Here is a 25528-nt window from a genome sequence, read left to right on the forward strand (position 1 = left end):
AAATGTTCAAAAGTGTTCGACCGACGAACGACGACGGACATATACAGATTCTGATACAGCAAGGTCATCTGAGTGACTCAAGTGATTTAAAAATTCAGTCACCCATACGTGTGTTTGAAAACATCTGAATCTTTGAAACAATTAAACAAGTTTCTTGAATAAGTTGTAGAAGAAGAAAAAATAAATAAAATACCAAAATTCAACATTGAATGGATCAAATAAAATGTCAAATTTGTGACAGCCCAAATTTCAATCTTATTCTTAAGATATAAGTAATGACGAGAGGCCTAAGTAAAAAGTTTCCAAACTGTATTTACCTGCTTACCCTTTCTGTGGCCCAGAGTACAAAGGAGGCAAAGCACGACGGTCATTGGCAAAAACCTGCACTTCACTCCAATAATTCAGCCCGTTCTCTCTCCATTATCCTTATCAAAGTGTTATTTGGCTTTACTCGCCGTTTTCAACCCAGGTTGAAGCAGTTTGGACGTTTAAAATGGTGTCTTATCGTAGAACATCAATTTACAAAGTCTCACTTGGACTGCAAATATATAAGTCCAGTATCCATCCTATTTCTTTCATACATTTCATGTATAATTATTTTTTTTTCTCCTAAGATCATCAAGAAGTTTGTATCAAAAAACGGTAACTTTTAACTTTATTAGATAGTGAGGTTTGAATTACGATAACCAGTTTTTTTCTAATTAAGTCGCGAAGATTCAAAAGTACAAAATATTCACCTTTGAGTTTTGAGCTAATTGCAAAATGTAATCGTGAATATACCCATAGAAATTCCTTCTCAAACTTGTGAGTATGTGTTCATCAACCTAGAAACGGGTAATTTATCGAATACATTGTAATGAAGATCCACTGGCGATATTTGAAAACAAATGTAAAATTTATTTAAACAGTTTTGTTTTATATAGTCAATATCATATTACTTGTAGATTTAGAGAAGTAAAGTCTTAACATTTTTCTACCAGAGAAGCAACGATTCCTAAAATGCAACGTTTTGCAAAACACATATATTGATTAAGTATATGATAAAGCTATCCTTTTTGTTTTCCAGCTTGTATTAAAAATAGCACCAGAACTGCATTGTTTGAATTTAAGGTTTCACAAGGACAAACAGATTTCAATTTATTCAAATTGATTTATAACTATTTTTATTCTAATTAATATATGATACTTCCTTGTTGTTTTCCACGAATTGATTTAGTTATTTGATGTTCAAAATAGTAATCATGATAAAAATCTTTTTTTCATATATAATTACTGATAAGAGTGCCTTATAAGGAAGATATTCAAAATATACAGTTTATACGATTTTTGTCAAAGACATTCTTTTCTCTAACATCAGAAGGAAAACAATTTATTACATGTTTCATATAAGCCATACTCTGAAATGGGCTTTAGCTATATAATGTTTAGACGAATGCCATAAAGAATACAGCATACTTTATAATATAGTCAGTTTAAACATTGCTACTGTATCAGCCTTACATTTTTGTGACAAATCAATCGTGCAGTCAGCTGAAAATGAAAATTTACTATTAAAATCCTGTTTTGTTTACTAATAAATATTGGTCACTAGATAGCTAATTTATCGGTCCTTTGAATGTTATAACATTTTTATAGAAGGTCACTTTTGGAAGTGCGTAAGATGTATAAAATTAAACAATCGGTCATTTTCTATCATATGATTTCATTTTTCTAGACTTTAGTGTAAGCTGACGTCGAGAGATGACCATTGCTGGCATTGGTCTCTATTTCATATGGGTCATTGTCTTTTTATGGGAATTTTGGTGACAGTTCCATTTATGTTTTACCGGTTTAAATTTTGATATCATTCCATTGTTTATTTACATCATACGAAGAACAATTTAAACTAGGATATATTTCAGGAAAAGAGAAACGAAAGCAAAGTGGTATCGTGAACGGAAACAGATTTGAACACAGGCTACAATTATTCCGGCTCGGATCAATCTACAGACTACAGAAAAATCGATCGAGAGAAGACTGAGATGTGGGCTTTCAATATCGCTAACTTTGATAAATTCATTTTGTTTAGAAAAATCCGAACAATGACCTCTTTCATTTCATATATTGAAATATATTGATATTTCGAAAAAGGAAATATATGTAAAAGTGTCGGTTGTAAGTCAGGGGTACTACTTTCTTTCTAGAGTCATAATAATCTCAGTAGATCGAGCTGGTGTAACTCCTCCTTGAAATACGAAGGCAAAAAAAAGAAGAAAGAATCAAATGCAACTCAATAAAGTTTATATACCAAATGTAACGATTTACAAAATAGGATGATATTTCTATAAATAATGAAATCAGAGGACAAAATCCTCTTTAGGTTGAAATTTCAAATTTACATATTTATTATTAAACACTTCTTTTTGCGTTAAGCCTTAAATTGTTCTGAAAAAAATAATATGTAGTGACATGATAAGGTGATAGTGTGTGATAGGATGAACGTTAATTGACGTCCTTATGTTATTGAGTAAATTCGTAAAGATCTTCAGATACTTTGGACTGATAACTATAGAATTTTTTTCAAATCTGGTGACGCATTGAGTAAATCAATCTCATTAGTTTTAACCCTTGATATTAGATGAAAAATTAGTTTAAATATACTTTATAACCATTATAACTCTGAAGTACTCATATTGATCAATCTTCCTGGTTAGAATATGTTACATGCATGTATATAAGAGAAACAGAGTATAATGAAAGAAAGCGTGAGCAAGCTCACATATCCTACGCTTCTACATTGAAAATGCTACACATTATGAGTGTATGTATTAAATACAATAAAAATAATAGCGACAAAACTCACAGACAAATCTTCACATCAACATAACCTGCAAATATGCGCACATATACTTTTATCTTTGGCAAAAAATTACAAAATAAGGTTTTTGAATTCATATTTACTTGTATAAGAGAAGTTGCAATGATATCTGTTTCAGTTAAGGTCTGGCTAGATTTTAAAAGTAGCCAGATACTCTTTATTGTTTTTATTAATATACGCATTAAAAAAACCTGTTCAAATTAGTTGTTAAAGAACAGTTTCGTAGACAAACAGTTTCATTAGCAAACTCAATAATGGCTAACCTTGTAAGTTCAACTTGGATGGAAAATCTGAAATTATAACGGTATCGGATAGGAGTTCCGCTGACAAACTGTATATTACTATTATAAATACTGGCCATAGTTAAAATTGGAAAGAATCCAATAAAATTTTAATAAATAAAATTCCATGCAAGTAGGCTCATCTACAGATTGTATTTATACTACTTGCAAGTTTTCATGAAATCCTTAGCAGTGGTTAGAGAGAAACTGCACTGGAAAATAATCAAGTAAAATATTCAATAAATAGCAAAATCTATGTTCAATAGAACCAAATTCCTAGGGGTAAAAGTCAACACATTGTATCCTTACCTTACTACCTACCTACATAATATTTTATGAAATCCCGAGCAGTGTTTTAGAGCAGTTGCGCTGGCATAAACAAAGGACTGGCAGACTGAATGGCTGACGGTTAAAAATCGCTTTACTCGTTGAAACTTGGTGTGTGGGATTACAAAATTACCAGGTACCAAATACTGTCCGTCTACTGCCATCAGGTTTACTTTTTAGTTATTGATATAATACAAAGTCAGTTGTGAGTCCACCACTTCCTCGAAGAACAGTTTCTTCGATATATTTAATTGTTTTCAATATGTATTTTGCTATATAAAATTCCACTGTAAGTAAAACTCAAGTTTGCTATTCAAAGAGGATGGATTGCACAGTGAATTTTATATAACATAGAACAAATCTTATTAGGCCTTTATTAGCTTTTACACCAATATATTTTAAACAGCGATGTATCTGACTTTTTCCGTTTTCTATTTGATGATTTTGTGCACCTTAGATTTAGCATGTGGAACTATGGGTTCGAGGACAACGGTTCTAACAATCTTAAACACATACCATCTCAAGATGTGTGTTTAGCAACATATCAAGTTAAAATGTCGCAAATGTCAAAGAAAAATAAATTCCTTTCATATTTTGCTACACAGGAACCCATTATTTTTTATGATTTAAGCATCTAAAACAAACTTAAGTCTTTGTTATACATAATGCTCCCATAGTAGGATATCATTTTGTATCTTAAGAGGTGTTTTTTAAATATTTTTAGCATTAGTAAATTTTAAAGTTGTACGTTTTGAAAATTAACATCATATCGTATCAGAATTATGTAAAATCAATTTCAAATTTATCAAATCATCAAAACAATTGACTCACATTGAGATATTTCTCAACTTGGGTATTTGATCATAAAATTGAGATAAACAGTTTTTTTTAAATCAAAAAATGAAATGATAACTTCAAACGAACGCTGACTAAAGTAAATGTTTGTTTAGTTTTTGTTTTTTTTAAAGTGGGTTTTTGTTTTGATTTTGTTTTTTCATATAGAAATAAAATGCCGACAAATCATTTTCATTAATGTCTCTGAAAACATACTTAGGTATATCGAAATTTAATTTTTGGACCGTAAACTTAATCATGTCTTTTTTAAACATGTTTAGCTTTAAATGCAGTGGATATTGTTCATAAAATGAATCTTCCTTTTTTGCATAAAATCGCAGCTATTTGGTAAATAGTGAATTATATGTATCAGTCGATTTTAAAGTAAGATAAGTATTTTTCCTCAGCAACATCATGAGAAGAATTATTTTATAAGACACAACACATTTTTACTTTATCTTTCACTTTCCTTTTGGTAGACTTTGCATCGTTTACAAATGAACGACGTTATTTCTTTAGTATGATTTTAATGTGACTTCATGAAGAAATAGTTTTGACTTTTGTTGACACATGTTTTGAATTAATGGATTCGTAGTGCTCAAATCTCGATTTCCTGCTTTGTGAGTCTTTAAATCGATGTTCTGTGTTTACAATTTCTAACATTTGCCTTGGATCATATTCCGAGTACCCCTGGTGCTCAGGAAATGAATATTCTACGAGTGTACTTTCCGTATTAACAAGTTCTTGCTGGTAATTTCGAGATGGTGTCATTTTTCTGAGGAAAAATACAAAAAAAATAATTAATTATAAAGATTGCGTGCTACAAAGGACATTTTACATTGACAATTATGTATATCTACTCTAGGAGATATGCAAGAAATCATTGCTCAGGTATAGAGCATGTTTATGCCGTTCATAAACATCTTGCAACATATGACGTTTCAGGGAAATATGAGAATATGAAAATGTAAAAAAAAAAATTGCACGCTAATCAAACATGGGCATTTATTCCAGGTGTGGAAATGTATTATTTTCAGTTGATAAACAAGTATGATTTGAAAAAAAAAGTTGGAGATACATTTCATTTTTCCTGCTTTCCCTGGAAATACACTATATTTTTAATAATTAGTATTTGACTTAAATGAGTCAAATGCTAATGATGAAAAATAAGTGTCATCAATTAGTACGTTAATAAAATGTTTAAAAATTTCTCTTTATCGTTAGATGTTATTAATTTTCGGAAAACAAATACATCCTGCATGTTGATAATTTAAATAATTAATATATTTCCGAACAGGATTTTACGAAAATCACAAATTCTCTTGTTAAAAGTTAGTGTTGTACAGGAACTTGTTTTGTATAAAATACCAAAGTTAATGTTTATTAGATGTCTTACCTTTTCATTGCAACTATGACCAGTAAAACTAGTAAGCATATTATAAATCCAGACGACAGGCTTAAGATATATAGTCTTGTATTCTTTTCTAAAATAAAACAATAAGTAACATACAACATTTGTTCAGTGAAAAGCAGCAACACAACACCTGTATCACTTTAAGATCAAGATCTAGTAAATGATTTATGTGTCTATTTTGGGCTAGATTCATCGTGAAAATTAAAAAAAATTCAAGAAGGCTGGATGGTCAACACATTACTCATCAGGTCTACCTTTAATATTTTAATATAATTTTTTCATTTATAACTTTAATAATACAACAGTAGAAATTTGAATATTTTATATAACAGTAGAAATTTAAATATTTTATATCAAGAATTTGAATTTTTTTCCCTAAATTTCAGAGCTCTCCTTACCAAGATCAATAAAGTGAAAATGGTCATAACCTTTCATTCCTCTTAATATCGATATGTTCCCGCATATAATACTAGTTTAAAATTGCTTGGTCCGATTCATATCAAATTTTGTGTACTTTTCTAAACGATGGTAATACTAACTATGTGTATAATAATATATATTTCAGGAGTTTTCCTGGTCAATTAAGTCAATTTATTTTTAACAATACAAACGACATAAAAGGGTTTCACGTTATTTCGCCTCGTATTTAAATTCGCCTCTAGCGTCGAGGCGGGGATTATTGTATTAATTTGACATCGTTATTAGAAGTGTCAAAATAAGAGTAGTGTTCTTGAAAATTAAAGGTAAACCTGTGTGTTTGCTGTTAACTATCATTTCTATTAAGTTTGTATTGTTTACAGTTCCTTACAAAACTAGTATGATAAAAACCATTATTAAAATAGTATTTTTTTCAAATTTCATGAAATGGTAGATTCGTATCATTTACAAGATCTTGATCTTTAAGGGAGATGTACGAAAGCCGAGAAGGATCATTCGAGATTCGAGATTCGAAATACGAGATTCGAAATACGAGATTCGAGATTCGAAATTCGAGATTCAATATCTAAATTAACCAATCAAATCATGGATCTGAAACCTGTATCCTAGCAACATCAAACTGTTCTAAATAAAGATCATTCGTTCATGCTCTTTCCTACAAATAAATGTCTTTATAGCTATTAATAAATGCTATGTTCACTTCTCCCTACCTAACTAAATAATTATGTGTATTTACTTTTACACAGAATATCTAAGTAGACTAGTAATAATGCAGTGTGCTTCGCGGATCTAAGTGATTTTGTTTGCCCTGGTGCATTTCCACCTGGTGCGTTTGAACCCTGGGGTATTTCACCACCAGTAATAGTTTAAAACCCGGGTTTATTCACCCCTTTTGTGTAAAAATGCGGTTATGGTAGAGAACTTCATAAGCGTAGCTAATTTTTTCTGTAGGGGGTCCTAGGTCAATTTTAAAAAATTTCACTATGTAAATTAAATAAGCTCCAATTTTCCCGAGGAGGGGATCCAGATCCCCTGACCCCCTCCTTTCTAGATCCCCGCATGAAGATTAGTACATGTATCTAAGTGATCTAAATATAAATAACCTGTCCTGTTTCACTAATAAATATAAGCATTACTTATCGTTTTTATGTATGCATACAGTGATACACTAGTACTATGATTATAAACAAATCATTGAGATATTATCACATAATACGGAATTATTAATAAATACATTTTTTTTCCTTTTCCTCAGTAAACAACTTATTATGAGTCTTACTTTTGGAATTGTTTTCAATATAGAAGGATACCTACTCGCTACAATTAAAGGTAGGGATGATAGGGTGCCAATTTGTTCACATTGCCGATTTCTTGTGCAGAGAACAGTAATATTTCAAAATTAATTGTTGTACATGTATTTTGTTATAATTCATTCATTGATATATCAATAAGAAAGATTAAAAGCATATGTTTCACAGCCAAGTTAAGTTTCTCTGTAGTTTCCTACCCCCCCCCCCCGCACCAAAATTGACAATAATAACATATATTTACATTATCCAGTGTCTTTGCCTGTGATAACACTACTTATCGATTTTGTACTATATAACTCATAATACAAACGACGCCAAATCGAGGCGCCAGCGGGGTTTGTTTATTTATATTTAAATATTTAATCGTACGATGGCCTAAGATTATATAAATATAAGTAATAAGGAATCATTCTTTGAATATTATGAGGTGATAATTTCGGTCGGGGCGTGATCAAACCTATCATAAAGCCCTTCGGGCTTTATTGGATTTGATCACGCCCCGACCAAAATTATCACCTCATAATACTCAAAGAATGATTCCTTATTCCTTATATGAGTCATACAAATGTTTACTTTTTTTGTAAGTAAATCTCTAAGGATGTAAATAAGCACTGCAAACAAAGGTGTGTGTATTTAATATACTACTACATTACACTTAGCCAGATCAAATGTAATCAGGATGAAGCTACAAGGGGTGAGTGGTGCAAATTTACCAATTTGTCGCCATACACACAGAACACCAAATAAAGAAACTGTGAGTGGTGTGTGGAATGCATAAAAGATGGCGGCAAATTATCTCAAATAATCAGTGCAAAAACCAACAAATAGACTGTTATTTGTTACATATCCTGCAAAAACATTGATAAAAAATGTTATCGTCCCATAACATAGCCGATTAAGTTAATGTGTACATATGGTCAACGTACATGTAATTCTAATATATAAGAAGGCGGACGTATCAGGCGGGGATCCAGAAAATTAAATTTCAAAAATGATCGGTTGAATTACATTAAATGCTTTGAAAATTGTTTTAAATTATCGCACGGGTCAAAATGCATGATAGAAGCTATGTACAGTGTAATTTGAAACTTTCATTTTATATCAATAGGTAGTATTACCTATTATAACAAATGAGAGTATAGCACAACTGCCACAAGCAATACATGTCCTTTACCGGCACCACCTCCCTCCCCATAAAAAAATGAAACAATTGTCGTTTTATTTGCTAAAATGTGTGTGGTTCAAGATTTTTCTAAAGGACATACCCGATTAGAATTGAAAAAGAGTCGTAAGTTTAAAACTAATTTTGTCAATTTTTTTAGATTCATTTGGTTATATTTTGGTCCATTTGGGTAAATAGATGCACCAGCGCAGCTCTTATTGCTAGCGCTCTCGAGCGCTAGCAACTACGTTAGTCTTTTTCACTAGGATACGCATGCTCGACTCCATAGTGGGGGATTCTGGGAATACTGTACTACTTTAGATAAACTGTACCATTTGAATTTCGTTTTATCATTATCACATGAAGATTTGTGTTTTATTGTACATATCAAAAAGTAACAGCTAGTAGCTTATGTCTTATAATGCAAAGTTATTTTCAATATTATAATTAATAGCTAGCTTTATCTTAAATTTCTTCAAGCTCGGAAAACAACTTCGGATATGTTTTCCGAGCTTGACGGCCCGAGAAGAAACGATTGCTACAAAACAGTACCAATGGTTCTTGAAAATTTTCACTTCGAAATTGAAATTACAGTAGATACATAATGATTGAGGCACAGTCAATGAGCTACATTGTGTATGCCATGCCTCTAGATTCAAATTTCTAAATTGAGACCCCTCTCCAGTACAATTCCAATACACCACTATGCCTTCCTATTTAATTAATCGATTCAGAAATATAAACCCATGTTTTAGAAATCTGCTTCTGTGTTTTATGATGGCTACAGCGCTAGCTCACCAATCTTTTTAAAAGATAAGCTTGTTTATATATAATCAGGCCATAAATTCAAAATATTTTCACAAATTAATAGCTTTAAATCCAGTGGATGAAAAAAAGGAAAGCAAGTCGAACTCGATGAGTGCTAATACCTGTGTTGAATGAATGGTACAGTAGGATATGCGCAAAAAAGTCCCGTCTACTCTTCCCTACCCTATATTTATTGGAATATTAAATCCGATTATAAGAGTCAAATTAAAAATCAAGTACGGATATGTACCTGTTTATCAAAAGTAAAACTACTCATAATTTATCTACAGTGCATCGTTATGGAGCTACACAAAAAGTTTTATATTAATTTGCCGAGCCAAATAAAAAAAACCTGGAAAACGAAGAGAAAACAAAGTGGGGACAGAATAATTGGCAAACTAATTAGGACTTTATAGCCCCCCCCCCTCTTGAAATGTTTATACTGAAAACAGATTATTGGAGTACAACATCCGCACACAATTTAAAGAAAATTTCATGTTTTTTTTTATCATTTTCGCTAGCTAATGTAAGATATCACAAATACCCCAAACCCCCTCACGGAAAAGGAAATGCTAGGTGATGAGAGAGAGAGAGAGAGAGAGAGAGAGAGAGAGAGAGAGAGAGAGAGAGAGAGAGAGAGAGAGAGAGAGAGAGTCGATGTAAATCACAGGTGCGCTAACACCGTTAAAATTAAAGCTTGCTTGTTGGTCTGCCCTACCCTAGCTACCTCCTCTCTTTTCTCCTTTTAGAGGCTTAATTATTGTCTATATATGCTTGTAACAAATCAAATCAATTTCAAATTCTAAATCAAAACTTAATTTGACACTACAAAACTCTGTCTGTCTGTCTGTGTGTGTGTGTCTCTCTCTCTCTCTCTCTCTCTCTCTCTCTCTCTCTCTCTCTCTCTCTCTCTCTCTCTCATATATCGACAATGGCATTGCCATACCCTACAATACACTATTCTTATCTGGATTTTTGTCTACGAGGTTGTAAATCATTATATCTGCTATGGTTTAAAACTTTATCATTACCTATATTTTGACATGTCGATTATTTCATTGAGTTTCGTTTCATAGCTAAAACATTTAGATTAAACAGATCGTTCTTCGCGAGCCAATTTTTACACAGTTGGGGCGAATACACTTCGGGTTAAAATTGTTCGGGGGGAAATACATACAGGGCAAACAAAACCATTTAGATTCGCAAAGCCAACAGTGTTATTTCTAATTTAATTGTTTATACTGTGTGGGGTTAATTCATCAATGTTAATTTAACCATGTTATAACCACTATATAAGAGCTATTAAGACATTTAGTTGTAGGCAAGAGCATGTACGAATGATCTTTATTTAGAACAGTTTGATGTTGCTAGGATACAGGTTTCAGATCCATGATTTGATTGGTTAATTTAGATATTGAATCTCGAATTTCGAATCTCGAATCTCGTATTTCGAATCTCGTATTTCGAATCTCGAATCTCGAATGATCCTTCTCGGCTTTCGTAGAGATGTCATGATTTCGTTCAAACTTTATTTTGCCGTGTTTAATAACTACAATGTTTTTAGTAAGGCGTTTCTAATACTGAATAGTCAACCCAAATTTAAGCGCCAGTCGTCCACACCCCTGCGAATGTGTTCGGGATGTTTTCTTTATCGTTGCTAAGTATGTAAGTAATCCAGAGGTGCTCGAATGAAAGTTCACGAGACTTCACCTAGATTTGTTCAGTTCCTGTGAAATTTCGAGCGGAAGTATAAGTGTTCAGATAATATTCTCAAAATATGTAAGTACTGGTCAATTTTCATATCATATCCTACTTTGATTTATGTTAAAACAATAAAATCTTTTAAGATGTATGTCTCATTTCACCATATAGCGGTTATTTAAATTTAACGATGATATTCAGAACAGAGTTATCGTTCGTGTTCAACCACGTGTAGAGTGGTTGAAAATATAAACAATGGGTTGCTAAATAAAATCATAGCCATGTTTGATGCTTGTGGTGTGAAATACTATGTTATTTATAAAAAAAAAATGGATGAATAGTTTGCATAAAAACTTAGTATATCGAGCCATTTTCAAGGAACATTCTGCATAAAATAGTAATCTCTTTCACTATTGATGTTATTCCTAGGTCAGGCGCGGATCGAAATAAATTGATTTCAAGGGGGATCTCTGCTACGCATGTTATTGTTGCAACAGCAGAAAAAAACCCTATTTTTGTATTGTCACATTTATTTCAAGAACACATTTAATCCACCAATTAATGAAAATAAAGTTTAAAATCAATATACGTCTAGAATATATATTTGACAACAAGTAGCTAGATTCTATAAAATAGACTATAAACACGAGGCACGATTTTTACTGCGAAACTAAAAGGGTCAAATAAAACCACGTACTCTAAAATCTAAATAACAATAACATTCGCAGGGGTGGTCCAGTTTTAAGCGAGATACAGAGCTCGCAATTCTGTGTTATGTAAACAAAGCCAATATCATGGGTTTTTTTTCATTTTGAATGTTAAAAAAAATGCAAGTTAGACAAAATTTGAATGTGACAAACGCTAGAAATTTAACAAATAAAAAAGAAAAAAATCGGACAGCTTTAAATGAACTCTTTCCGCTATTTGAACTAATGTAAACAAAAACATGACACTAGCCTTTTTTACATGGTAAAAAATTGTGAGCTCTGTATCTACAACTATGTATCTTGACTATTTCTCTTCGATTGACACTAAATATTTGGTTGATCATTAGAAATGCATTACTTAATCCTTGTAAACAATAAAAATAGAAAAACAGAAGTTGACCAAAATCGTGATAATGCCCCTTTAAAGTCATATACGATTTATTCATTCTTAATCAATAGCATATCATACCTGTATCATGCTTTGTCTTGTCTCTTTTACATCCGACAACATGGTCACATATTTGGTCATCACTGCAGTTACAGTGACTCAGACATCCAAAACCATAGAACCCGTCAACGCATCTTCCTGAACAGTTGATACCAAAAGATCCAACACACGCTGTTCATATGACATTGATATATCATTCACATTAGGTACATGTAGAAGTACAAGTTTGTTTGATTGTTTAGCGGTAAACTTTACTTCAATATAAAAAAATGTATTTTTCTATTTTAACAACTTACGAATACAATGCTGACCCTCTTGTCGATAGTTGCTGCAGCATCGATGCGACCCGCTGTTTAAGATAAACAGATTTAAACAAAAAACTAAGACCAGGAATGTTTATTAAAACGTACAATGTTGAAAAAGATAATTGATTCATTTCATTTATTAATTTTAAACTTACTCATACTGCTTGCATACACCAGACGTTTTCAAACTTTGGATATCGTGCAGATTTAGTAAAATGCTTAAACCAGCCAAAACACTTATAAACCAAAAATAACATACATCCATTTCATACAATATACTCGGCTTCATTACCTGGTTAAAATATTTTGTACCGTTTATGCTCTGTACTTATAGCTTTTCTTTTGTAAAGGTGGTCTCAAAAGCAGTATCCATTAAAAAGCATTAGAAAAGGGCAGGAAAACATAATATTCCGTTCGCTAAAAACTATGGATGACGATAATCTCTTTTTGAAAAAGATTATGATTTCGTTTCATGTTCTATTTTAAAAAGAGGTTTATCTACATTTTTAATTTTTGTTAATACATGTTCTATTTATTAGAAAGTGCATTTGAAGCACCCTTTACATATGGAATCTCATAAGTTTGGAACTTGATACCAAATGTTAAAGATTGTTTTGATTTATCATTTCCTGTACAAGCAAAAGGGATCTCCTTCGTTGCTTCATTGATATCATTTAGTCTGGGAAAATATTTTGTTATTTCGATATGAGTGCAACACGTGCTTACACAGATGTTGAAGAATTTAATAACATGAAAGTTGACAAGCTTATGAAGCTGTTCTCTGCATGTCTCTGCCCCTCTCTCTCCCTCATTTTTGCCTACTAATAAGGTCTGGACGGCCATTGTCATTTTTACTATATTTTAAATATCCTTGAGATTACAATAACCAGCATCCCGTGAATTATCGCAAGTACACAGTTCAAAATATATACCTAAGTGATCTGTAAATCTATTATTATCAACATTAGGGGTTTTTCTCAAAAACATATTATTCAGTGGAAAAACTAAGTTCTCTGAAGCAAAGACATAGTCAATTCTACTTTGGGGTGTATTAAATCATGTTAGGCCCTGTATACAGGTTTTCCCGCTTGATATCCAGCAGTCTTTAAAATATGTTTTTAGAACTTTATTTAGAATATTAACATTTTTATCATTGTTTTTTGTATCAAGCTGGCAATTAAAGTCCCCACACAATATGACATTATCTAGGTTCGTAGCATTTTTGTTAATCCATGTAGTTATTCTCTTAAAAAATCAATTCTATCCTTCTCGCTGTTAGGCATAAACATTTACCTATGTCAATATTTAATCATTGTATTTTACACTAATTAAAAATCTCCCACCATCTAAAGATTTATAATAATTTAAAATCTCTATTTTACTATTATTTTAAAACAAGATTGAAACACTTCCACTGTGTACAGAGTTCGAAAAACAGTGCAATATTTCTCCAAACCATTGCGAATTTAAAAAAAAATTCTTGTTCCTTTACAGAATGAGTCTCTTTAAAAAAAAAAAGTTATGTCGTATTGGGCTTCTTTCAACCAATTAAAAGGTATTGTTCTCTTTTCATATAATTATATTTAGACCTTTAACGTTAAGAGAGTAGTTTCAAAGCAGAATTGTCCCTGAACTGTTAGGTGCTGAAGGATTCTTACTTACTTATCCGGCATCGTTTTTGTCGTTCTTCTTGCGGCCTTTTTTAAAATCTTTCAGTAAGTCCTCAATATTGGACTGCCCCTCAAAACAAAACTTTTTGTAAGAAACTTCAAGCTTTCATACACGAAGAAACTCAAAAGTTAGAAACCGAGGATCCAATACGTAAATGGGAATATCTAAAAATAAATATTAAAAAACGTTTGTATAAATTATTCAAAACAGTTAGCTAAATATAAAAGGAAACGAACTGCATTTATTGAATTACAAATAAAACAAATAGAAAAAAAACTCTGAAATGAATATGAATTATAAACGATTGCTAGAAAAAGAGATAGACGATTATTACGATATTAGGATATAGAAGAAACGTACTATGCACCCCTACTTAAAAGTATTCAAATAGGAATCCTGCCATTTTCTCTGTAATTTCATTAGTTTTTAAAATGGAGAAAAGAATAACTTTAAAAATTACAGGCCTTTAAGCCTAACTAATGTTGACTACAAGATATTTGTACATGTACTAGCAAAACGTTTACAGAAAGTAGCTGATAAAATTATCAAAATTATCAAACGTGAACAGAGTGCATACATTAAATGTCGATATATCGGCGAAAATGCACGATTAATATTAGATGTTTCTGAATACTACATACAAAATGATCTAGACGGAATACTTCTTTTTCTTGATTTTGAAAAAGCGTTTGATTCAGTCGAATACAATTTTATGTTTAAGACTCTTACAAAGTTCAATTTCGGATTAAGCTTCATGGGAATGATAAAAACACTTTACAATAAACCCATTTATAGATCGTAAAACAATGAATGGATATCAACACCATGTACAATGGAAAGAGGTATCCGGCAAGGCTGTCCGGTCTCTGCATTGTTATTCATATTTGTACTAGAAATAGTACAAGCTATTTAAATAAGGAATGATAATCAGATTAGAGGACTATCCTTTGAAAGAAATGATACAACTGATGATAATATAAAAATCGTTCAACATGCTGATGATTGCACAGGATTTATAAAAGACACTGAATCAGTAACTAAGATACTAAAAACAGTTTCAGAATTCATAAGAGTTACCGGACCTAGACTAAATATAGATAAAACAGAATGCCTATTAACTAGTACATATATAAACAAATACGCTAATGAATCTTTTATCAACGGGATAAGAATTACGAAAACCTGCACTAAATCTCTGGAAATCTACATTGAGCATGAGAAAACTGTGTGCTATGAGAAAAACTAGATAAGCAAACTTGAAAAACTTGAAAAAATACTAAGTGTTTGGGAAAAAACGAAATATTAATCTTACAATATTTGGAAAATGAACAACAATCATTAACAATTTGGAAAATGTACAATCATTAACAATTTAGCTATTTCCAAGATATTATACCATGCCTTTTTTTTTTACAAAACACAAATGTTGATTTCCTTAAAAGCGTCTAAAAACTTATATACAACTTTTTTTTATGAAAAAAGAGACAGAATTAAGGAAACACTTGAATTGGTAATATTGAAAAAGGTGGTATTGGGATAATTGATGTTGAGAGCAAATTTTTTTATGCTGCAAAGGCATCATGGATAACTCGAATAGTAAATGTAGAGAGCATCACATACAGAACACTAAGTAGTATTTTACAACAACAGAATATTTCGGTCTTTGATATTATTAAGACTAATAAGTGTAAATTGAATGATTTGGAATTTTTTGAAATGCTTAAACTTCCTAAATTTAATGGAAATGTGAGTACTGTGTTTAATAGCTGTAAAAAGCAAAAAGTGATTGGTAGCTTAACGAGAGATGAGTTCTTAAGCCAATTTATATGGATAATAAACTTTTTCAATATGATTCAAAACCATCGTTTTTTAATAATTGGATACGGAGTGGGATTTTGTATGTAAAAGATATTTTTGACGAAACAGAGGAATTGTGTGATATTACGTACTTCTCAAACAAACTGATTAAAAGAATAATATCCTGTCTGTGTGAATATTTAATGCTTTAGAAAGCTATTAAGATATATAGACAAAAATTTGATTGTTCATATGCAAAATATGGTAACATAAGAAAAGATGTACATTTTTTGTTTAAAAAAATGTTGTAGAATCAATAAGAAATGTAAAAAGCAATTTTTACTCATCTCTATATTTATTGATACTAAATTTCATTAAACCGATCCAAGAGAATAAATGGAAAAGGATATTTAACATTACGGAAAGTTTTATTTGGAAAAATGTATATGTCTAAAGTTAAGAATACGTATGAGAAAAGAATATCAGAATTTAACTACAAATTGTTACATGGTATTTTGAACAACAATGCTTATGTAAGCAAGTGGAATAAAGATGTATCCCCGTTATGTGAAATATGTAAAGATGAAGAAAACATTGAACATTTATAATATGATTGAAAAATTATCAAGACTATCTGGGGGAAAGTCAGCTTCTTTCTAAAATTTGATATTACTTGGAAAATTATTGTACTTGGATTCTATACTAAAGTAAGCGACAAATCACTACTTTTAAACAATCTAATAGCTTTTACTGCCTTTAGTATGTATAAATATAAGATGAAATGTAGATTAAAGGATGAGAAAATGTCAGAGAAAAACCTCTTACTTAGCTTGAAAAGTATGCTGTGTATGCAAAATACTGTTCTTAAAATGACTGGTTGTATTAGAAAAGATATTTACCACAATATAGGTGATTATTTGTAGACATTAAATGTGTGATGTATGATGATGATGTTATAATGATTATGTGAATGAACTTGATTTTAATAAAAGAAAAAAAATATCCTTGAGATGAAGAGCTCTGTATAAAAATACAGAAAAATATTTAGATTTTAAGTCTAAAATATATGGATTTCTTCTTTAATTATAAATAGTTAATATAATGGCCAAACATATCGTATTTTAGATTTTAGAACAAGTTTGATAAGTAAATTGTTGACCATATAGTACCTAAAAAGATGGTTCAACTACACAATATTTGATTGTTTTAAAATACAATATCATTTTAATGCTGAGTGTGATATGATACACCTACTCTCAAAGACCGTTGTTTTTACATCTCATTCGAGAGTTCTATAATAAAGCAACCATTTGGTTCTCATAGTGGTTCTGAAGAAAACCTGGAGACTAAAATACTAAACTTATTCAACTCCTTTTATTAAATTATGTCCTTACAATGTCAATATTTAACAAAAATATTAATATTCAATGTTGAGTATTTTCATAAAACTCATTGCAAAAGTTTGAAAGATATTACATTCTGAATAACAGATTGTATCACAGATAAAGAAATAACAGTTTAAATAACTTTTTATCTGTCAGCATCATCGTTACATGTAGAAACCTTCAATTGTCCTTGATTCTGGATTTCAAATATTCTCTTCTGCGTAATTTATAATCAAAATTTGCTCTATAAACTAATTAGAGTGTTGGTATCAAATACACGTATCAAATATTATTTTGAACCCGTCGAAATATTTAACCCACCATACAATTATACAGTGAAGCCAGGTTCAATATATCATGGCCGCTAAATATTGGACCCATCCATCTGATTTTCAGTTCAAATCTGGAAGAGTCGTTCAAGATGTTACAGCTGCCAAATATTCAACCTTCTCCTATTGTTCATTCCCACTGTAGAGGATGTTCAGAATAATAATGGTCGTAAAAATTATATTCACATCTCGTTATGAATTGCAATTCTCATAGTAGAAGGGGTTTAAAATAATGTGGCCCCAAAATACTGTTTTGAAAATTTCGTTGCTGCTCTCATTTAATTCTTTTATAATGTCAGTTTTTCATGTTTCTTTATGAAAAAGTTTAAAGCATATGGAATGCTCTATTATTTACTTCCTTGGAAACCTCTGATGTTTTAATTTTCTTGACCCAACGTAAACAGATTTCAACGCCTTGTTCAATTCTCTTATTGGCAAACCTTCAAAGTTTGTCGACAATTCACTGCACACAATTGCAGAAAAAATAAACAGCATTTTTCATTTAATCAAGATTATTTGATTTTATATCAAATAGGCAAATATTAATTTAGGACAGGATTGGTAACCATTTTAAATATAATTTCGCAAACCTTTAACATTGCTAAAAAGTCGCGGTACGAACTAATCAGCTTCCCAACGATCGGAATTTCTTTTAACCACAGTCGAGCTCTAGAGCAGGCGTACTTTTTAGCCCTTCCCACCCACCCTTTGCATTAATTTCAATTGTCTGCTGTTCTCTTCTTTTGTATTTCAGAATATAGCAATTAGATCTCCAGGCCCCTACAGGAAAAACAGGCGCCAATGCTTCCTGTTGACCACATGGACGCTGAAGGCAAAGACAACGCATACCGTTGGCATCACTAAAACCAAATTTAGTAGCTAGAAGGGGGTTGAAATAAATTATAACAAGGTTAAAGTACTTTGCTTAGGTTACTTTGGTTGAAATGGGGTTTATGCTTCATGTCGCAATTAAGGATGGGCGGGGGGGGGGAGCTGCGGGGTACTTTGGAGTATGTTGTGATCAAGTGGCCCCATGACCTGGTTGTCTCCCCGGGGGGGGGGGGGGGGGGGCGTGTTCGGGGTGTTGTACATAAGTTTTTATAAAATATATAACCCCAGACGTCATGGCTGGCTCCATCTCCACCTCGCACAAGCGGGGGGAGGCCACAGTCTGGTAAGTAATGTATAAATCAGGTGGCATGAGACCGGGAAAAGGGCAGTCGCTCATTCATCGATCTAGAACGTGGTGACCGTGCTTGTGCTTACACTCGCCCCCTTGAGTGCCCATAGTTGTCTTGGTACTCTTGTAGGTATCCCTGTCCTCAACAAAAAATTGCGGCCTACTATTACCAATTTTGTTTTGTAAGGTTAAAAACTGTTGTGTTTTGTTCAACTGTGCCTTAAGTAACAATAAATGTATTTCAACTCAACATGTGTATTATTCAAAGCATGTATATGCATTTAAAGGTCTGGGTGGTGTTTTTCTGTCTGTCTGTGAGATTATCATTAGATATGCTTTGTGCATAGACCCACTGCACGTCCAGCAGGTGGCGGCCAATGGCAAGGTGGCACCAGCCACGTCGGGTAGAATCTTCCTGTTCTAATAATTAATAGCGTCCCTTTTGTTCAACAATAAGGCAAAATCCTCAGTTCTAATAAATCTTGCCGTCATCGATTGTTGTCGTTTGCGTTATCTGGACTTGTCGTATAACTCAAATCAAAAGTGAAACAAGACATTGGAAGGAGTGGAACACGATGATTTGTTGTAAATCGGACACGAAAGCCAATCAAATGTCATTTTGATAATTATTTGCATTATACTTATATCCAGCTAATTGTGCACACGCAAAAGAGGTAAAAATATGCCAGCGAAATATCTGTAGAGGTCAGGGATCTCTATTATCCTACTGCAATTCTGACTCCATGGTGTCTGCAACAACCTTTCAAAAATTTAGCTCGCAGGGTAAACATTACACCTGTGCATCAAGAGAAGAACATTGTGCAGTCCGGACTCTTTGACTCCCTTTTTCTTCTCGGACTCTTTGACTTCCTTTTTCATCTTGTTTGGCCTACAGATAAGGGAAACCTAATTTCAACGTAACTGATTTTCACTATTAACCTCATAAAATATCATTTAAGTTGCCATGTACAAAAGACATAAGCTAGCAGTTCTAATACCGATAATAAGCATAGTATGTACCACATTCTTCTTCATCAAAATAGTTTCTGGGGCTTAAATTCTCCTTGGGAAAGGTCCCCCAAAATAAAATACCTATATTGTGGTACATGTAATCAAACAAGTTCAAGCCAATGGAGTGCATTAAATGGGCATGGTCACGATTTTGGTCTAAAATTATTTTTCCGATTTTATTATTTACAATACTTCAGTAAGACATTTTTAACTTTATCTATGCTTAAAATGAATAAAAAGAGTCACATGTACAAATTAATGCAAGTAACAGCATACATGTATAGCCAGTTTAGAGGAAAACACCTTTAATTCAAGTGCTCAAGATTAAATTTACTGTTTTGTTAAATACCTACCCTGAAACGTTCACACCACAAGCAAAACATTATTTTTCATGGCATCCCTCCCTTGATTTAAAAATTCTGTGGACAAAGTCTTCGGAATAACCATCTACTGCCATTTTTCTGACTGTCATTAAGATGTTTTATCATTTTTCAAAATCACAGTAGATTACTACATGTCTGTATGGAATATTCTTAAATGTACAATCTAAAATTCTTAACTGCATGAAAGGCAGCTTACCTGATGCATCAAAGCTTGAATTACACAGTATGCATATTTGAAGCGAAAGAAGTTCGCCAATCTTGTGTAACGTCATCAGTTTAATTTCCTCATATGAATCATATCTTATTGTATTACATGTAATATATAGGTACATTTGCCCGTTTGGACTTATAGTGGAAGCTATTATCAGATATACAATTAAAACTGTTTGGCAGCGCACCTTTTAATAAATGCTGAAAAGAATTTCATTAATTTTTTAGATCATGGATACATAACCTGCAATTGTGCATATTTGCACAAACTTTCTATTCCATAATTTGTTTTTCTAAAAATGTTAATACATTGAATGTCTTTTTCTGGCCTTTATTGAATATACAACTGTCACAGTTTGTCAACGCAACTTCTCTTAAACCACTGAATAGAATTTCATGATACTTTAAAGTTTTAAATGCATAATTCATAGATGTTCATATTTGCAGGAAATTTTCATTGCAGTTATGGCACTTTTTGTATTTTTGTACTAATAAGTTTGATTGAAATAAAAAAAAATTGCACTTACATTTTAATGTTATATTTGTTATTAACTATTTAGATATTATATCAGCGGCTTTGACAATTTTTGCTATTACCTTATAACTGGCACAACATTTGGGTTTGTGTTGTTTAGCCAACTTGAACTGAAAGCTCAAGTGAGCTATTCTGATAACTTTTTGCTCGGTGTCCGTCTGTCCTTCTGGCTGTCAGTAAACGTTTAACATTTTCTACTTCTTCTCCAGAACCACTGACCCGAGTTCAACCAAACTTGATTAAAAGCATTCTTAGGTAAAAGGGATTCAAATTTGCCAAGGGAGATAAGTACTAACTATTGAAAAGAATTTAGTATTTTTCAAAAATCTTCTAAAAATCACTTGGCCAAAGAAGCTGAAACTTTTGTGGAAGCATTCTCTTATAGTGTAGATTCAAGTTTGTTCAAATTATGATCCCTGTGAGTATGGTATGGACACAATTGAGATTGAATTATTACAAAGGATTATATAGGTAAAATAGTGTAGATCCAACAGTTTTTATAGTCAGTGTTTTTTTCTCGGAATTTAAAGCCATCCATTATAAAAACATTTACGTCCAACAAGAGAGGTTAAATTGAACCTAACGACTAACATATGTGGTGAAGGCAGAAAAATAAACATGTCTCTTACATGACTCATTTGTTGAATTGTACATTTTTTATTTTCCTTATATATATATATCAATATTTTTTATTGCTCTTCAAAAGCCCCTTAATTGGGACAGACAACTAAAATGTTGATCTGGAAATTGAATGATAGTGACAGGATAAACTTATATCACAATGATTGTATAATACTTTTAATTTTGAATGTACATGTACTTATCAAAAAACATAAAATCTATTTAAAATGATTGGGTTTATCTTAAATGTATAATTTGTTTTTTTTATATATAACATATAATTGATTTATTATATAAAAGGTACCAGGTATGTTAAAATAAAATCCTTCCATTTCCAAAATCAATATACTTGTAACAATAAAAAGAAATGGATTTTGTATTTTTCATACCACAAATACATTGACAAATCTACAATGCGTGTCTTTAATCAAAAATAATTATGGTACTAATATCGATTAAACTACAATTAAACTATGATTAAACATTCTGTAAAAAAAACAACATGGTCGTGGACATTGCATCAGAAATACAAAGAGCAACACAGTCGTGGAGGTTGTATCATAAACACATAACCCTTTTCAACTTCTTTCAGCAAGATGTGGACTTTTCGTCAACAATAGAAATATAACTACTACTGTGGTTTGGATCATGCAGAGATATTCTTGGCGATAATATTCGTAGAATACTGTTCCCCTCTCTATTCTTTTTAAGATTGTCTTTGATTGACTTCCGTACGTCTGCTCCTAAAGGAGATTCAATATTATTTTCGGGACGAATTTCTTGCATGTTCTCTCTTTGAGATAAGGTTTTGTCCTCTCTTGAAAAAAGTCTTCGATTTGTGTACTCATAACTTGTAGATCTTAACTCACTACTTTGTAACTCTTCAGACTGATTTTTAAGTGAACTGTTCTCTAACATTTGTCCAGAGCCAGTGACAAATTCTAGGTAACTTTGATGTTCATTAGATGTGTAATCTCCCGGCGTGTCAGTGTGAACAAGTTCATGCTGGTAATGTCGAGAAGGTATAAATTTTCTGAAGACAAATAATTAAAATATTCGTATATTTAAGTAAAAAAAACAAACAAATGAACTGTTTGGTATGTTCAGAAGACAATTTTATTCTAATATATAATTAAAAATCCCACTACAGCAATATGTAGATGGATATGCAAGAAAGTATAGCTTATATTCTGTCCAAGGTTTTCATTGTAGTTAAACGGTTTTCTTTCAATGCAAAAATATCATTTAAAGAATGATTGCTTTGTTATATGGAAAAAACATTATTATAGTTTATTTGTGATGTTTTCTATTGCGATTAGGAATTTGAGGCACTTTTCTTTCCTTTCATTTATCGATAAATTTAACATTCTTAAACATTTTTTTTATTTTATCACTCTAAAATTTAAAATTATATTTTTCCAAATAATATAACTAAATGTTTAACTTGTTTTTTATTTACCATATTTCATATTATCATGCTACTAAAAAATGATGTCTGGCAAAATGTAAAAAGGTATTCAGATTGTCAAACTTTGAAAAAATGTTGATATCATTTCAAAAATAAAACTGTAGGAAAAACCTTCACATATCTAAGTTACAAATTTATTGCAAATTCTCGAGAAAAACGCATTTATTTAGGTATTTACACCAAAGTGATATAAAAAAAAATTGAAAAATGTGGTAAAGAGGAAAAACGGTGAACACAGAAATATGTCGCCACGGGAAAATGTCTGTATGTGGAAGATAAAGGGGGATATTACATGAACTTGTCTCTAGCGAGAATTTATTACAATCGTTACCTTTTTATGCATACTGCCACCAGTGCCACAAGCAGGAAGATTATAAAAGCACATAGTAGGATTATTATATAAAGGTATATTCTTGGAGATTCTACAATCATGACAATAAACACATTTTTTTGTTTTGTTTTTTTTTATTGGGCAAACAAGTAAACAAGCAGCAAGCGATAAGACATACAGTTTGACCAGAATAATCAGAAAAACCAAATTTGCTTACAACTTATTAAGAAATAGGAAAATATATCAGCAATTTAGGAGACAACAACAATAAAGAAAATGTGCACACAGTTATACATGACTGTATAATGTTAAATTGCAGGAAATATAATATTTTCTCTTATGCACAACTTCTAAAAAATAATAAATAAACGCATTGTTGCTCTGTACATGTAATGTAGAAAAGAGAAAAGGACAAGGAAAGGGAAAAAATTAAGAAAAAAAAAATTGGGAGGGAAGGATTTAAAAATCACATATAATATAATATATAGTTATTAAAAGATCCAATAAAAAAAAACATTAAATTAAAGTATAAGAGACCATTTCTGCCAGAAAGTATTAAAACTATTGATATTTGTACTGTCATGAGCATTGTATTTCAGGGTTTTAAAGTAAGAACTGAAAATATTTAGAAAACCTTTGATAGATAGACAGGTATTTTGACACTGAGCCTTCTAAATGTATTGTTTTATTAACATAAGCAAAATATTAAACAGTTCTGTGATTCATTTTTATTAGTTTGTCCAAAAATAAAAGTGTCATTGCTTAAATTTAATTCAATATCTTTTGATATACATATACTATGCAGTTGTTCTAAAAATCTTTGAAAAATGGGACATTCCCAAATCAAATGATAAATCGTTTCTTCTTCTCCTTTACAAAAGGAACATTTATTTGTACATGTATCTGTTATTTCTACCTTGTACATAAGACTATTAGTAGTTAGAATATGATGATTTCTTTGGTATTGAAACCACTGCAGTTTACTATCTTTTGAAACTAGAAATGGAAGATAATAAATAGTTTTCCATTGCTTATCACTAATTTCAAAATGTCTACTTATCTTTACCCTTTGGTTTTACTACTGCTGTGTTTAGAATATTATACATAGGTTTTGATCCTTTCTTTGTTTGAACAAACATCTTAATGTTAACTGGAATCATAGGTCTAATAATAAAACCATTTCTACCAAAATTGTACCTCTTTAAGTCTGCTAATATTGTCATTCGTAGACCATTGCATGTTACATGATTTGTTTTAATGCTAAATTTCTTTTGAAGAGTATCCATTGATAAAAAATTACAAGTTTCATCTAAAAGATCAATTACATAAGTTAACCCTTTTTCATACCAGGATTTATAAAAAAAAAGTTTGTCAATTCTAAATTTTTTGTTATACCATAAAGGTTGACATACATACTCATTCCAATCATTAATTTCTAAATTATCTTGAAATTCCTGATAAGCACTAAAAGTATCTTTCCAGAATTGGTTTTCTGTATGCAGATCTTTAATTAAAACAATAAATACATGTTACATGTAGCATTGGACAAGCGCATTTGAATTTCATTTGAGACGTTAATGTACACTGAGAGCATTCTCATCATATAAATTATACCTTCATATTGTCTTATCTTGTCCTCAATACACCCGTCACGACTGTCACAGATTTGGTCCTCACTGCAATTACAGCGACCCAGACATCCAAACCCAAAGAACCCGTCAACGCATCTTCCAAAACAGTTGATACCAAAAGATCCAACACAAGCTATTTTTTTTTTCAAAATAATAGACACCAAAGGTAGCCTTAAAGGAGCATGCTCACGGTTTCAGCTGAAAAATTTTCTTTTTTCTTTTTCGAAATTTTATATTCACGATGCTTAACTAAGGTATTCTTAATGGTCGACCATTTGTCATTTGACGAGTTTAAGGCAGGATACAGAGTGAAAATTGTTAAGATGTTGTCAAAGTATTTGTAATGTTTTGGTTTACTTTGAATAAATTTACTGGTTAAGGTTTT

General features: G+C 31.4%; 1 long non-coding RNA gene across 1 annotated transcript; it reads right to left on the minus strand.

Moving 5' to 3' along the window:
* Nucleotides 1-4481: 4481 nt before the first annotated feature.
* On the minus strand, nucleotides 4482-12894 carry LOC136269608 (uncharacterized). The gene is made up of 5 exons (XR_010711577.1): nucleotides 12747-12894; nucleotides 12583-12635; nucleotides 12308-12457; nucleotides 5696-5783; nucleotides 4482-5074 (listed from the first exon to the last, which is right to left on the minus strand). It is a non-coding gene; the product is annotated as an uncharacterized lncRNA (long non-coding RNA).
* Nucleotides 12895-25528: the final 12634 nt, after the last annotated feature.

This window comes from Magallana gigas, chromosome 3 (assembly GCF_963853765.1).
Source record: "Magallana gigas chromosome 3, xbMagGiga1.1, whole genome shotgun sequence".
Taxonomy (NCBI): Eukaryota; Metazoa; Mollusca; class Bivalvia; order Ostreida; family Ostreidae; genus Magallana; species Magallana gigas.